The following is a 7,587-nucleotide window of genomic DNA, read 5'->3' on the forward strand; positions in this document are numbered from 1 at the left end:
TAACAGTCTGGGGGGGAAAATGGCCATATGTCCAGTTCCAGGTCAGAAAATTGAGCAATCATTTGAGACTTCATCATGTTATACTTTAGTTATTTGTTGTTGTCCTTCAGCTGCTCCCTGTTCATGGTCACCACATTGGATGCGCTTTCTGACGCAACCCTCCCATTTTATCTGGGCTAGACACTGGCACTGAGTTTTCCCCTCCTGCACCCCTGCAGTCAAAAACTTTGTGACAGACAATACTATGGAAATTTGTCATGGTTTACATAGATATTTTAGCTTGGTCTTTTAAAAAAAAAAAAAAAAAAAAGTGAGTTCAATGTAAGATCAGAGGTAAAAAGTTCTATCGGCAATTTATTAGGAGGTTTATCTCCATTGCAGCCAATGTACTTTACACCCTACTTGCATGCAGGCAAATGCAAACTCTCATAGATCTGCCTTTGCTCATGCTGTCCAAATTTTCCTACAAAAGCTATTCATCCCTGCTTGCATACCTAAGCATTCTGACATCTAACTCCCATTCATGGTAGAAATGGAAACTAGGGTAGGTACTACTGTTTCTCAAAGACAACGAGATCATTATAAATTGTACCTATTGGTATTCTTTTCTCATAAACTCTCTCCCATCTGAATAATACAAAAACTTTTTTAACAAAGAGCTAATAAAGAAGGAGTTTAACAATAAAGAAGTGAACGTCTCCCTGAATCTCCCTAAATTATGCTTTGTGGAAACATTTACATGAGCATGTATGGTATCTCTTCCAGAAAGTAGTGATCAAGAGGCTACCAAGAGATCTATGACACCAATAACGTCTAATAGGAATATATAGCAAGTACGGATCACTTCATGCATTTGCAACAATCTTTCATATTCTTCATATATCGTATTCTTTTGGATATCGCTCTCAAAAAAAAAACAAAAAAATTAAAAAATGACACACTAGTCTGGCTATCTATGTGGCAAAATGTGTAGGGTAGAAATTTTGAAGCATAATTTTAAAATACAAATTTGGAGCAAAAAAAAAGATTTCTTATCACACAAGCTAAAAACTTTGTATACCCACAGTAAAGCATGGTGGTGGCAGCATGATGCGATATGGTTGCTTCTCTTCAGCTAGAACTGTGTGGCTCCAGTCAACATAGAAGGAATTATGGACAGCTCCAAATACCAAACTATTTTGGCACAAGCCCTGCAGGCTACCAGCACAATAACAACCAAACACACCAATCCATGTCAACAAAGGAAATGCTTCAGGAGAAGAAGATCGGTATTTTGGAATAGCTGAGTCAAAAGCCTTGATCTAAATCCTGTCAATAATGTGTGGAATGATTTGATGAGGACAAGGAAAGGGACTTCATACAATTACTAATTTCCCATAGGATTATATTACATAACACCACATGAAGCTTAGTTCCGCTTTAACTATTTAAAGCAACCCTCTTTCAGTAAGGCTTCTTATAAACCCCTTTTTAACAGTAGAGGGAAACCTTGATCCTTCCGTTTCCACATACCGCATACTGGGAGCTGATCCACATATCTGACCCAACATTTAATCCGATGTTGCAGTGGGTGTAAAAATGACTAACTGTCTCATGAAAGGAACACTTGTCAGGGCTTCAATCCAATACAGGCCTCAGTAGGCAGAACTGCTTTCCCAGCCTGTGATCAGTCATGTGCATAAACTGCACAGGGAAAAATATCTCACCCTAAAATTGATAGCTATAAATTATTCTCATCTATCCAAATAACATACACAATATTATCTGATCTTTAATCTTGTTTACTTGTAGCAGTGAGAAGTAAGGTCAAACTAGAATATAGAGCTAATGTGAAGCAGAACTGAACGCTATGACACTGGAAATAAAACCAAAGCAGATCAGTCATTTAGTGAAAAGGGTAGTGTGATTTTGTTTTGTATTATATGCTTTGATTAGACTGTAATCACAAGTTGTTCACATCTTGAGAAAATGGCACTCTATGACAACACTGCAATGACTCTATGACATCATTGACAGCTGCAAAAACAGTATGACATCACTGAATGAGTCAATGACAGTATGACATCACTGACAGCTGCAATGACTCTATGTCATCATTGACAGCTGCAAAAACAGTATGACATCACTGACTGTGCCAATGACAGTATGGCATCATTGACTGTGCCCAGAGGTGGGTAGTAATGAGTTACATTTACTCCGTTACATTTACTTGAGTAAGTTTTTGAAACAATTATACTTCTAGGAGTAGTTTTAAATCACTATACTTTTTACTTTTACTTGAGTAGATTTGTGAAGAAGAAACTGTACTCTTACTCTGCTACATTAGGCTACAATGAGCTCGTTACTTTTCTTTTTACCTCTTTGGTATTCTACGCATCAATTTTAATGTTTTATATTTTGACAAACTTCCGCTAAGGCTCTACCACGTGACTGTGTTTCACCAATCAAACGTAGTTGTGCAGTCTCGTCACGTTACTATACTCAATCTCAGCGGCGGGACGCGTTAGTTAGCAACACAGCAGTTTTGTCGAGTTCAGCTGTTTCGAGTTTTTTATGTGCTCAACTTTACTCAGCGCCGCAAGAGCCGACAAACAGATGACATCAGACGTGTCGTTTCTTGCAGCGCCGAACACACATACAGTATTTAAATCAGACGTTACTCAACAGTTACTCAGTACTTGAGTAGTTTTTTCACCAAGTACTTTTTTACTCTTATTCAAGTAATTATTTGGATGTATACTCTGACTACTTTTTACTTTTACTTGAGTCATATTATTCTTAAGTAACAGTACTTTTACTTGAGTACAATTTTTGGCTACTCTACCCACCTCTGACTGTGCCAATGACTGTATGGCATCACTGACTGTGCCAATGACTGTATGGCATCAGTGACTGTGCCAATGACAGTAAGACATCACTGACAGCTGCAATGGCAGAATGACATTACTGACAGCTGCAATGGCAGTATGACATCATTGACAGCTGCAATGACTCTGTGTCATCATTGACAGCTGCAAAAACAGTATGACATCACTGACTGTGCCAATGACAGTATGACATCACTGACTGTGCCAATGACAGTATGACATCACTGACAGCTGTAATGACAGAATGACATCACTGACAGCTGCAGTGACAGTAAGACATCACTGACTATCAATGACAGTTTGACGTCACTGACAGCTACAATGACAGTATGAAATAACTGACTGTGATAATGACTGTATGATATCACTGACTGACATATTAATCTTGAATCTTTGAATTATATTAATGTGCTGTCTATTGTTAAAAGCGCTATACAAATGAATTAAATTTAAATTGAATTGAACTGTGGTAATAACAGTAGGATTTCATTGACTGCTAAAATGACAGTATGACATCACTGACTGCTGCAATAACAGTATATCACAGGAACAAATTTAAAAGTCATGGAATTTCAGTCATTGTGTGGTCTTTGTTTTATAAGATTTGTATATAAATCTACATTTACAGATGCATGCATTTTTACATTTACATTTACAGTTCAAATAGGCCTACACTTTAAGGATGCTACAAATTTATGCTAGAAAGATGATTCATCCATCAACACTGATGCATTACAAGACTGCTATGTAGCTTGATTCCAGGAACATGTTTACACTGGAAATATAGATAGTAAATGTAAATAATATTTACTGCTAATAATATATGGAGTTAGCCACAATATAGCTTTTAGTTAAGATGACTAGTTAAGAAACTTTCTGAAGCATTGATTACAGTATACGTTTTTCCCTTATTCATCCTGGATGATCATTGGATTACAGAATCTTTATCAGTTATGTTTGCTGTCTATATTAGTGGAACTTGAATGGATCTATCTTTAAAAGACTGATCCATAAACCATACAAAAAAACAAATACAATAAGAAAGTATTGTATATTGCATTTGGTAATATGATTTGATTTCTGAAATAATGACTGGCTGCTGGAATTTAGGTTGAAAACTAAAATAGTAGTGCTGGTAGGTCCTGATGACGCTCAAAATGTTTTAAACAACCCAAAGTCTTTAGGACTTTTGTGTGTACCATAGCTTTTCAACCATGCAAATAGTTTGTCTCTTGAGTAAATTTGCCTTAGTAAGCAGTATTAGCTCTGAAGCATGACATGTTTTATTAAACTGAACCAATAAAGAGCTGATTTTCAAACCATATGTACACGTGTTGAATTCATTGAAAATCAGTTCACAAAAGATGCTATATTATTAATGTATTTTCTTCTACTGTATTAGAGGACATTAGAGTGTCTGTTGTTTTTTTCAGGTCTCACAGTCAGCTCTTATTTCCTAAACAATAGCCTGGCTAAATGTTTGACAGTTAGAGAGCACCAATGGTCTCAGATGCCATGCGGTTGTTGGATCAGGTCCCTGCAGTGGACTCATGGTGCATAAGCCTCCTGATAAGTTGCCAGTGCTTTGCAATGGGTGTGCAAAGAAAAGATGTCCACATGCAACTTGACTCCACTCAACCTTCATCCAAAGGTCTGGTCTCACACTGTTCTCCAACTCTTCCATTTATAGATTTGACCAGGCAGTTTGTTTGTGACTGAAGCTGCCCTCTAATGCAATAACATACTTACTCAAACTTATGGCACACTAATTGTTGAGTTTTGTCTAACTTCAGGTATTGTTTTAACACAAGGACAATTTCTTGAACTTACTGTATGTATTTTGTTTTTAATATTTGGCACTGATATGTATGCACAATATAAACTAACATATTATGGTCAGCTCCTATTTTTACATACTTTCTGGTTGTTTGCTTGGACCTTCAATGCTTAGTTTATCATGTAAAGTTTCTCTAGTCACAATAAAGATCATTGTGTGTGCACTTTATTCAGGCTTGCAGTGTAAACAGTGTCTTAGTCATAACTTATATATTGTCAGTTTTATATTGCATAATTATCTTGGCATTTATATAATGCCATTGTCTGTAAAGTGCATAATAATTTAGAATTATAAAAATGGATAGTACAAAGAAAATGCCTGGGAGAAAAACACTTCCACTTTGGTTAATCCTGTGACTGAGACTCCAATTGGATGAGCAAAGAAAAAGCTATGGAAACGTTATTGACTAGGCTCATATTAAATGTCTAAAAGGGAGATTGGAAATTGTTACCTGCCTTTGGTCAGGCTGTTCAAAAAGCTATTCACCCCTGCTCACATACTCAAGCATTTTGATATCTTATTAACATTTATGGAGAAAGTGGATGCCTCAGAAACTAGGGTAGGTAATACTGTTTCCCAATGACAGTAAGATTGTCCTAAATTGTACCTACTAGCCTTCTTTTCTAATAAGCGCTCTTTTATCTAAATAATACAATACATTTTAACAAAGAACTATTAGCAGGAAGTTAACAATATATAAGTGAAAGTCTCCCTTAATCTCACTGAATAATGCTTTGTGGAAATCTTTACATGAGCATGTATGGGAGCTCTTTCAGAAAGTAGTGATCAAGAGAGGTGGACATAAGAATTTCCAAAATATTAGGTACCATGGATCACAGTGAAGGATGTCACTAACAAGAGAACATGGACAAAGAACAAGATGAAAACTTATCAGGAGGCTACCAAGAGACCTTTGACACCATTAATGTGCTCGCAGGAATATATGACAAGTACTGATCACTTTCTGAATGTGACAAAAAACTTTTGTATTCATCAGATGTTTTGGATATGAGATAGAAGCTCTCTCTAAAAAAAAAAAAAAAACACCAGCACGATCATCCATGTGGAAAAATGTGTTCTGATCTAGGATAGGAATTTTTCGGCAAAATTCTTTTAAAATATAGGTTTGGAGCAAAAAAAAAAAAGACTTCTTATCATTCAAGCCAAAATCTTTTATACCCACAGTAAAGTATGGTGGTGGCAGCATGTTGTTATTTGGTTGCTTCTCTTCAGCTAGAACTGTGTGGCTCCAGTCAACATAGAAAGAATCATGGATAGCTTCAAATACCAAACTATTTTTGCACAAACCCTGTAGGCTACCAGAACAATAACAACCAAACACACCAATCCATGTCAACAAAGGAAATGCTTCAGGAGAAGAAGATCAGTATTTTGGAATAGCTGAGTCAAAAGCCTTGATCTAAATCCTGTCAATAATGTGTGGAATGATTTGCTGAGGACAAGGAAAGGGACTTAATACAATTGTTAATTTCCCATAGGATTATATTACATAACACCTCATAGAGCTTAGTTCCGCTTTAATTATTTAAAGCAATTTATCCAAAAGTCTGGTCTCACACTGTTCTCCAACTCTTCCATTTATAGATTTGACCAAGCAGTTTGTTTGTGACTGAAGCTGCCCCCTAATGCAATAACATACTTCATCAAACTTATGGCACACAACTTGTTGCGTATTTAAATCTTTTTTTTTCTAACTTAAGGCATTGCTTTAATGCAAGGACAAATTTCTTGAACTTACTGTATATCTTGCACAATATAAACTAACATATTATGTTAAGCTTCTATTATTACATAATTTCTGGTTGTTTGCCTATTTAAAATGGACCTACAATGCTTAGTTTATCATGTACAGTTCCTCTAGTCACACTAAATATCATTGTGTGTTCACTTTATCCAAACTTGCGGTGTAAACAGTGTCTTAGTCATAACTCAAATTATGAGTTTTAGATTACGTAATTATCCTGACATTTAAATAATGCTATTGTCTGTAAAGCACATAATAATTTAGAAGGATAAAAATAGATTGTAAAAAGAAAATGTCTCTCACTTTGGTTTGACCCGTGGCTAAGACTCCGGTTGCATGAGCAAAGAAAAAGCTATGGAAACTTTTCTGACTAGGGTCATATTAAATGTCTAAAAGGAAGGGGAAATTGTAAATTGAAGATCCAGAAGGGAAGATGGAAAACCTCTTTAGCTGAAACGAATATTTTTTCTTGTAAAGGGCTGCAGTTTTATTACTTTTGTCAAACACCATTTTATAGTCCCTCAAGGTAAGTCTATGCCATTTACATTTTCTCACAATGCACTGATTGGGATATCAGTTTACACGAATACACATGAAAAAAGGTCTGCAGCTATCTATGTCATGGTCGGTGGTCTACAACATTCCATGTGGTTTTTACACTAAACAGTTACTGGTATTCGTTACGTATTAGTTAAAAAATTATGCTTGTGTTTCAATTTGAATAAAACTTTATATAAAATTTATATAATACTTATAATTCCAAGTATAACCCAATATGTATTATAAAGGCAGACTGAAAATAAAAGACACTCTATTGTTGATTGATACATGGCATATCTCTATTTTTCTAACACTCTCCTCAGGTTATGGAAAGTAAAGCATGGCAGCAATCAGTCAAACTTTTATTTATAGTAGTCTACTGCTCAATATTGACACCTGTAAAGTGACACCTGGTCACTGGAGGTGGCCCCAGGGCAACTTTGCCACTGGACCATCACTGCATTTGCAAAGTTGAACTTGACTTTGGCAACACATGCTGACCTCTGCTCATGTATTCAGACACACACACACAGAGAGAGAGAGAGAGAGAGAGAGAGAGAGAGAGAGAGAGAGAGAGA

The sequence above is a fragment of the Tachysurus vachellii genome, chromosome 14 (genome assembly GCF_030014155.1).
Source record: "Tachysurus vachellii isolate PV-2020 chromosome 14, HZAU_Pvac_v1, whole genome shotgun sequence".
NCBI lineage: Eukaryota > Metazoa > Chordata > Actinopteri > Siluriformes > Bagridae > Tachysurus > Tachysurus vachellii.